The following is an 8580-nucleotide window of genomic DNA, read 5'->3' on the forward strand; positions in this document are numbered from 1 at the left end:
GAAAAAAAAGAAAATTATCTCCTTTTGACAGGTGACTGATATGACACTCCATGGTTTCCATAGGAGGAAACAAATATAATTTGAAACTTTCCAATAAAGTTTTGCTTTCTGCCCTAAAAGGGCAAAAAACAACATAAGGAAACACTGACCACACAAAACTGTTTTGTGTGTTTCCAGCATAGTTAGCAAGACTGTCCACACCCATATACACAGCAGTGCTGTGGTGGTGAGGCACTGGAACAGGCTGCCCAGAGAAGTTCTGCATGCCTCATCCCTGGAAGTGCACGAGGCCAGGTTGGATGGAGCTCTGAGCAACCTGGTCTAGTGAAAGGGGTCCCTCGTGGCAGGGGAATGGAACAAAATGATCTTTAAGGTTCCCTCCAACCCAAACAATCCCGTGACTCTCTGATATTCTTCTCCTTATCTACACGAGCAAGAGCTGAACCACTACTGCAGCTGCACTTTTTCCTATCACAATTAGCAATAATACAACATGGTGATATCACTTTAGTGCTCAAAAATCTTGATGTAGACTGAAGAACTAGAATTTATTTATACAGTTCTGCCCATTATTAAAAAAATTAGGATTTGCCACATAACAGATTAACTCCCACCATGTGCAAGAAGAAGATAAACTGATTTTGCACATGTATATGTCAGTGCTACATGGGCAATGCAGATAGCTTTTAGAAGTTACAATAATTTGCCTAATAAATTGGCAATCCTTCTTTTATGACTAATACATCTTTCTCATCACATTTGTGTGTTCTCATTTTACTTTTCCCATCATATACTGCATTAAATTTGGAAAGGGCCATTAAACCAATTCACAATAATTTACTGTGTAATGAAATGTCAGACTTTAGTGTCTGCTATAAAGATTCATACTGCAACATAAACCAGTTTGCTTAGCTTTTATTGCCTGGGTAAAGTTACAAATCTTAAGTCACAATTTAAAGAGTTTTTGTGCTTGTCGAGAAATCTTATTTGGTATTTATCCTCCTTTAAGAAAGAAGATTTACTTGGTCAGTATGCAGACACATACACTTGAAACATAGCCATTTCAAGAATCCAATTATTTAACTATTTTAGGTAGTCAACTGTATATCTGCATCCATACTTCCATTTATTCAAACAATTCTGAGAAGTCTGAATACATTCCACTTGATGTCAGAAAGGGATAAAATCATTTCTATCTCTGAACAATGGGGAAAAAAGGCGACGTCTGAACCACAACTATGAAGAACAAAATATCTTTAAGTGGCATTCTGCTAAAAAAAATTAAATTCCACTAATACAAAAGAAATATTTCTTAGACTACCTCATATGCATTTACAAGTAAAAAGTAAAGTTGTTTTCTAGATAGTTACCACAATGAGGAATTTATGAATTAAATTGCTGTTTCTGGTTATCTTCATCTCAAATCCTCCCATTCTGACCTGTTCCACTCACTAACTGTTAAACACACAGCTACCCATCCTCACAACCACCCAAAAAACCAAAGCAAAGTGTCAATACCTTCCTCTACATTTAGAACTATGACTGATACAGCTAAAACAGAAGCCTGAGAGTATTTTTTTAACTACATTTAAAAAAAGGTGCAAAAATCAATTTACCATATAAACCAACTAGTTTCAAGTGCTTTCACAGGAACTTACTAATCTAGTTCACTGGTTTGATTTCAGTTTTACATTCTGTATTTCCTGAGAAGTTCTTTCATCTAAACACCCTATATCTGTTCAAGTATGTCTAAATCCTAAGATAAGGTTTCTTTTTCTTAAATTGATAGCACATCAATTAAAATTACTTTGTTCATACATTCCAAAATAACTGATTTTATCAATTCTGGCACAGAAAGATTGGAATCTCTTGCAATAAATGGCAAGCAGACCTACATGTAACAGTCCCTGTCAAAAAGAACTTACCAACAATTGACCTACAAACTGATACTACAGTTCTGTTAAGTCAGTCACATTTCGAAAGAAACAGAAGCAACTAAATTTTTAATTGAAATTTGGCTGTAGGTTTCCTTTCTGTTTTTTTTCTTGGACATTTAAAACAATTCTGTTACTAAAACTAACTGGGTTGGTTGTTGACCATAACCAACTTTAACCAAAGTCAAATCTACTGCTCCTCCAAGGTTGAGTAAAAGAGTGTAAATTCAAATGAACTGGTCAAATCTTGAGCTTAAAAGAAAAACACAGGTGAATGTACTCTCATCACTACAAACAACAAAAAGCGAAGTAAACTATTACAAGAGCATGCTTTAAGTCTAAGATTTTAAACAGGAAGCTGCCCAGCAGGAAAAAAAAAACCTCTGATTGCACACAAGTGGCAAAATAGAGCTGTAAAATTTCTCTAAACCTTTTTTCTTACAAGTCTGAAGGCCCACTTTGCTTTCACACAAACCAGAACTCCAGTTCTGTGCAGAGGGATATATCACAATGGATTTCCTGCTGAGACTCATTAAAATGGTAGCTCTTGATGAATGGAAGTATTCATCAGTTAAGAAGACTTCATGATACAGATTTTCAAGTTAAGTTTCCCTTAACATATTAATTATTAGCCTGAGATTACTGAAGTCACTTACCCATGTGGTTTTATTTACTGCTCTCAGTAAAGTCAGCATACATGCATTAGGAGAAATTTATATTTCTAGTCATGAAGACAAGCAGAATCCAAACCCTATGCACAAAACTCTAGAGGCATAAATTTCATAAATAGGTCATAGAGTCAAGACACAGCATACAGCATTACATTTCATTATACCTCTCTGCGACCAGCAGCAATACATTTGTAACACTTCTACAAGAAAAAATTTACAGCAGACAAAGTATGCCAGATCAATTTCCAGTTTCCCTTTTGCTATGGTTAAAAAGAACAGGACTTAGCAGTACTAGCTCCAGAAGCATCACACAATGAAATCAATCACAGCTACATCACCAGAAAACTGCAGACACTAGTGTTTCTCCAGACTCTTCAGGATGCTCAGAATGGCAACAGATTGTGCAGAACAGTAACAGGCCAAAGGACCATTAATTGAAAATGGGGACTAACCCATTATGCTGAACACAACTGGGCTGGAGTGAGGTCAGAAGCTTTTAAACCACTACAGTGGCCTAGGACTACAAGACGAATCAGTGTTGAGATTAGTACTTCAAGTACTCCAAACAAGTTCTCACAGCCACTGAAGAAAAAAGCGAAGCGGATAAACCATAATTAAGATGAACTTGTAAATTGATGCATTTCATTTAGTTGGACAACACCCATTTGCATTAGCTTCCAGGGCAGAAGTTGCATTTGTGTTTTCGCTTCAGCTTACTCTATTAAAATCAGGTTGCTAGTTTCCATCTCTTTCTACGCTAGAAAACTCAATTAGAACCATGCTGTGGTTAAACTGAAAAGAAATTTAAGGTACAAGGTCACCGAGCCACCATTAAGTTAGAACAACTGCCAGCAAAAACAAAGCTGCTGTAGGCAATCCTCTGCTATTATAGTTTTGTTCCAACCCACAGAAGACTTAATGTCAGGCACACAATTTCTCTACTTAACATGCAAACAGCTCTGCCTCAATTATAAACTAAGAAAGCAGAGAGTAACGAGATATTTACACAAGAAATCAAAGAAAAAAATTTATGTTAGAGGGCACTGAGTGCATTATTAAGTCAAACAAACAAAAATACATTATATCATACACTGAGGATTAAGGTTTTGGACACCTTTTAGTAGACATGCACACTAATTGTGAGTGTCTAAAATGCACTCCAGTCATCAGTTAGTTTCAGCATGTTACCCAATAACCCAAAGCTACCACACCAAAAAGTAGATGTACTGTGGGGGATAACACAACCTTAGCTTTGACTTCCCCTTTCAGTAAACCTTGCATTAACTAGATGAGTTCCTGTACCTCCCATGGGCCCACTTATAATCTCACCCTATTACGGTCACACTAATCCATAAGTGACATCAATCTGGGCAAGACACAGGCCTAGGGATGGGGTGGAAGAGGAAGACTGAGAAGAATCAGTTCAGAATTCACAAAACCTCTGACACATGTCCTGTCTCCTTTGTTCTGGACATTAACAGAGCCAAATCTGAAATTTGGATATAGACAGACTAATCTCCCAGTACAACTGAAGTCTATTTTCACAAAGCAAGCAGTAGCTGATATTCATGCACTCCCTCGTACCTGCATGTGAATAGCCTGACACACGACCAGCCTGTGAATTATTACAGTCAGTGCACTGTTTTTAAAGACCTTCCAAGGTGATAATGGTTCATGTTTTCAAGATAGTTTGTTGAAGTGGTAAATGCAAGTCTCGCATTTGTAGAAGATACATTTACAGTGCAAAGTAATGTTGCAAAGAGAGTTAAGCACCTGTGGCATCCAACTGCAAGGCAGTTTTCAACTTGAAGATGAGTGAGTATTAGAGCTACCACTGGCTACACAGCTTGAACATTCTCCAACATTTTTCATAATACCTAAATAATATGCTGGACAACAAAGATTATTTTAGCTTCCTAAGTGAGAGATTTTTCTGGTCTCTTTCCTATGATTTTACTGGACAAGGTTGGTTTTATTTTTATTATTATTACTTTTTCATTACAGTCATTTAAAAGATTACAGTATAGCTCTCACAAGCTATTTGTCTTCTTAAAACATTCTGAAACCAATCAAAATCTATGCAGAGAAAATAATGAAAAAAAATCTTATTCTTTATCTCTTGAGATGAAATTATCATCTGGCAATATTTTTCTTACAAGATTAACCTGAAAGAAAAAAGAAACAAAGAAATAACCAAAAAACCAACCCACAACCATGGCAGAAATAGCCTAACAATCTATGCAAAAGCCTATAAAAGTTTCTCCACTCATTCTTTTGGGGCATACAGAACCTGACTATTAAATCTTCCTGTTTATACAGAAACAGACACAGGCTATTCAGCAGTGCAAACGCTTCTCCAGAGGCCTTCCAAAGTCAGACCTTGGCTACACAAGTCAAGCATCCAAGGGATAACACCAGATTCCAAAAAGAACCATATTACTCACCAGCTTGGTGCCAGTCACACTCACCTGGACGTTTCAGATCCCCATTTTTACCCACTACTCCCAATTTTGCTTCTACTTTAGTACTATAGAAAATTTTGCCTGTCCACCTCCATGAAGACAGTGCACACAGTATGAATAAGTGCAATAATACATAATTTCAGCAGTTCCACCTGATATGGAGCATCACAGAACTGCTGAATGATTTCCTTGTAGTTATTTTCACAAGGTCAGATTAGCATGAAGTCTTGTGTTTATATAGTTTGGAAAATTGTGATTAACAACTTCAAAACCCTTCTGTGCCACTTACATTTATCAATTGCTTTCCCCTCATTACAACTTTCTAGTTAATAAAAATATCAGTTTATCTCATTGAAGCCTTGTGAGTCAATACCTATCTTCACCATGATTTTTGCTGCCATTTTTGCTGGAATGCCATCGATAAGTGAACTTAGTCACATCGTGACCTAGTGACTAATTTCAAAGGCATTTTACACAGGCAGTAACTGATTAGAGGGTTGTTACTTTGGAGTTAAAACTTTACCATACCTAGCCTTATGAATAGGAGATGTATACAAGAGTCAAGAATGTGTAATTTAATCTTCCAATCCACGGTTCAACAGTCTCCATATAAGTTACCTTGTATTTCCTTACAGCAGGCAAATTATAAATGGACCTTGGCCTGCAGACTACTACAGTATCTTTACAAGTTTGAAGCATATTTTTTTAATGCATTGTTTGAGAGATTACTCTGTTTTGGAGGACCTGCCCAGTTATAAAAAAGCTTAGGTTCTTAGTCCACTCTGATGGAGTGTGGCTCAGGACATCGTGACAGGATATGGCAGAAAAACCTACAGAAGAAGAAAGATCAAGAGCATAAACTGTGCTTCGAGAGGAAAAAAAAAAAAGGAAAGGAATTGTAAAGAGGAAAACAAAGTGGAATTAAAGAGTCACTGCATGCAGAGTTTGCTGACCAATGCAGTTTACTTCTGAAAAATCCTCTTTTAGTACCAGAAGCATGTTATTCTTTTAAAACTCATTTCACCCTGTGTTTAGGCGAATTAGGAACAATTCTCATTAAACTTCTTGGGCAGGCACCGCGCTCGGGGGCTATGAAACTCGTTACCTTCCACACCTACAAGTCGGCAAAGATACCACTCAAAGCCGGAGAACTTTTACTACTCGGTTGGAGGTGATGCCTGAAAACACAAGCTATCTGCAAGAGCTCCCGGTGCAAGCTTCATCTTGCCCTGTCACTCCCTCCCCCCTCCCTCCCTCTCTCTCCTGGCCCAAACCGAACGAGGAAGTGGAGCCGAGCGGGCGGGCGGGCGGAAGCCAAGCCCATGGCGGTGTCTGCAGGAGGGCTGTCAGCCCGTGACTCAGGCTGCAGCCCTGACAGCTGCGGCCCCCGGCGGCCCCTGCCCGCTGCCGCCGCGGGCCGGGCAGCGGAGGGCAGCAGGGAGGGGAAGGAGCAGGCTGCGGCGGCACAGGGCGCCAGTCACCCACCCCACCTGCGGGAGGCCGGTGCGCGGGGCGCGCAGGGAGCAGAGCGGCAACTCCGCGGGCACGCACGGCCCCGGGGCACGGGGGAGACACGGGGAGCACGCCAGCCCGGCAGGTCCCACGGGGACCGAGCGGACACGGAGCGGCGGGACAGCGGGAGCCTTCTCGCCCGGCCGGACAAAGAGGCGCCAAACCCGGCGAGGGAGGGAGGAAAGCGCGGCGCCAGGGGGGAAAACCCGAGCCCACCCGCGCCCGCCGCCCCGCCCGACCGGCTTCACCTGAGCCCGGCTACGGTGGAGGGAAGGAAACGCCGCGGCGGCGGCTGCGCTCCTCACGGCAAGAGTGCGGCGTCCTCCGGCTGCGGCTCCTCCCGCGGCACCGCGACCGCCGCTCGCTCACCGGCTCTGCTGAGCCGCCCGCCCGGGCGGGGCTGCCCCGCCCCCTACGCCGCCGCCCACCAATGGTGCCGCCGCTACCGAAGATTGACGGCCAGCATGACCAATCAGAGTGGCCGAGGTGTGCGGAGGCTGAGGAAGCCGTTGAGCCGTTAGCAACGCCCGTGCGCCCCGCCCGGCCCCGCCCCGTCCCGCTCAGCCCGGCCCGGCACCGCGGCCGCTCGGGCGGGGAGCGGCGGCTGAAGGGCTTCGGGGGCTCCGAGGGCTCCACCGTGCCGGCTGCGGGGTCGCGTAGGACTCCCCCGCTCCGATCCGCTAGGGTCGAGCCCGGCTGAGCCGGCCCCACAACGCCCCACGCCGCGGCAGCCCCACAATGCCCCGCGCCGATCTTTGGTGCTGCCGAGGGCAGCGGGTGCGGCCCCGGCCGGGAGCAGGAGATGGGCTCCGCGGGGCCACGGGACCCGGCCCCGGCCGGGAGCAGCAGTGGGGCTCTGCGGGGCCACGGGCTGCGGCCCCGCCGCCCGGGACCGTGCCAGAAGTCCTCCGAGATGGGGGTAGGGGTTGAGGGGTGTCCCGGCCAAGAGGTTCCCAGTCAGCCTCGTTGTAGTGCAAAATACGTGCAACAGTCAAAATTTTGTTTCACAGAGTCATTTAGGTTGGAAAAGGTCTCTGAGATCATCGAGTCCAACCTATGACCGAACACCACCACGTTAACCACACCGTTGCACTGAGACTGCTCCACATGCAGTCTTTCCTTAAGCACCTCCAGGAATGGTGATTCCCCCACCTCCCTGGGCAGCCCATTCCCATGTCTAATCACTTTCTGTGAAAAAATTCCTTCTAACGTCCAGCCTGGCTCAGCTTGAGGCCATGATCTCACCCGGTCAGTGGCTGCCTGGGAGAGGAGACTGACCCCCACTTGGCTACAGCCTCCTTTCAGGCTGTTGTAGAGATTGATAAGGCCTCTCCTGAGCCTCCTTTTTTTAGGCTCAACAACTGCAGGTTCCTTGGCTTCTCATAAGACTTTTCCACCCAGGAAGGTAAAGGATCTTGTTTCCTTTCACTGGCTTCTAAGGGACAAAGCTGAGGCAGGCAGAAGCATGAGTGTAAGCAGCCCCTGATTCTGCTGAGGTCTTTGAACAGCCAGTGCACCTGCTCACAGAGGTCTAAAATGTATTTTAGAAGGCAGGCTGAAACACTGATGTGTGAAAAGACAAAAGGGTGTAATTCTGCCTCCTTATATTAAGTGGAACCTCAGGATGAGGTACAGGAGGAAGCAATAGCCAGGATGTGAGACCAAAGTCCTTCTGAAAAGAGTACAGCATATCTTAATCCATATGCCAGATCCAGAAAAGCAGATAAGGTTTACTGCACCCTTTATGAGAATATAGAAATGCAAGGGTCCTTCCCTTTATGACTTCCTACTTTGTGCAAGGAGGTTACATTTGCAGATGTAGTGCCAGTGACAGAAAATGCAAGGCAAAATTTACTGGTGGCAGTATCAATGCTACAAGCAGAAGAGGCAAATGAAGTTAAAGAGGCTTGAATAAAGAGGGAAGTTAATGGAGAAGTATCTATAGTAAGCGTTTCTTGTCTGAGTGAAACACTTAAAGCTTAGAAAGGTTCACTGCAGCAG

The 8580-nt window shown here is 43.9% G+C and overlaps 1 protein-coding gene across 1 annotated transcript in view; it reads right to left on the reverse strand.

Annotated features, from left to right (window-relative positions):
- The window catches only part of MYH9 (myosin heavy chain 9), a 70263-nt gene extending 63317 nt beyond the window's left edge, over positions 1-6946 (reverse strand). The window contains exon 1 of the mRNA XM_058805622.1: positions 6828-6946. The gene's annotated coding sequence lies outside the window, so the exon portion shown is untranslated. The remainder of the gene's footprint in view (positions 1-6827) is intronic.
- Between the last annotated feature and the right edge of the window lie 1634 nt (positions 6947-8580).

The sequence above is a fragment of the Ammospiza caudacuta genome, chromosome 5 (genome assembly GCF_027887145.1).
Source record: "Ammospiza caudacuta isolate bAmmCau1 chromosome 5, bAmmCau1.pri, whole genome shotgun sequence".
Lineage (NCBI taxonomy): Eukaryota > Metazoa > Chordata > Aves > Passeriformes > Passerellidae > Ammospiza > Ammospiza caudacuta.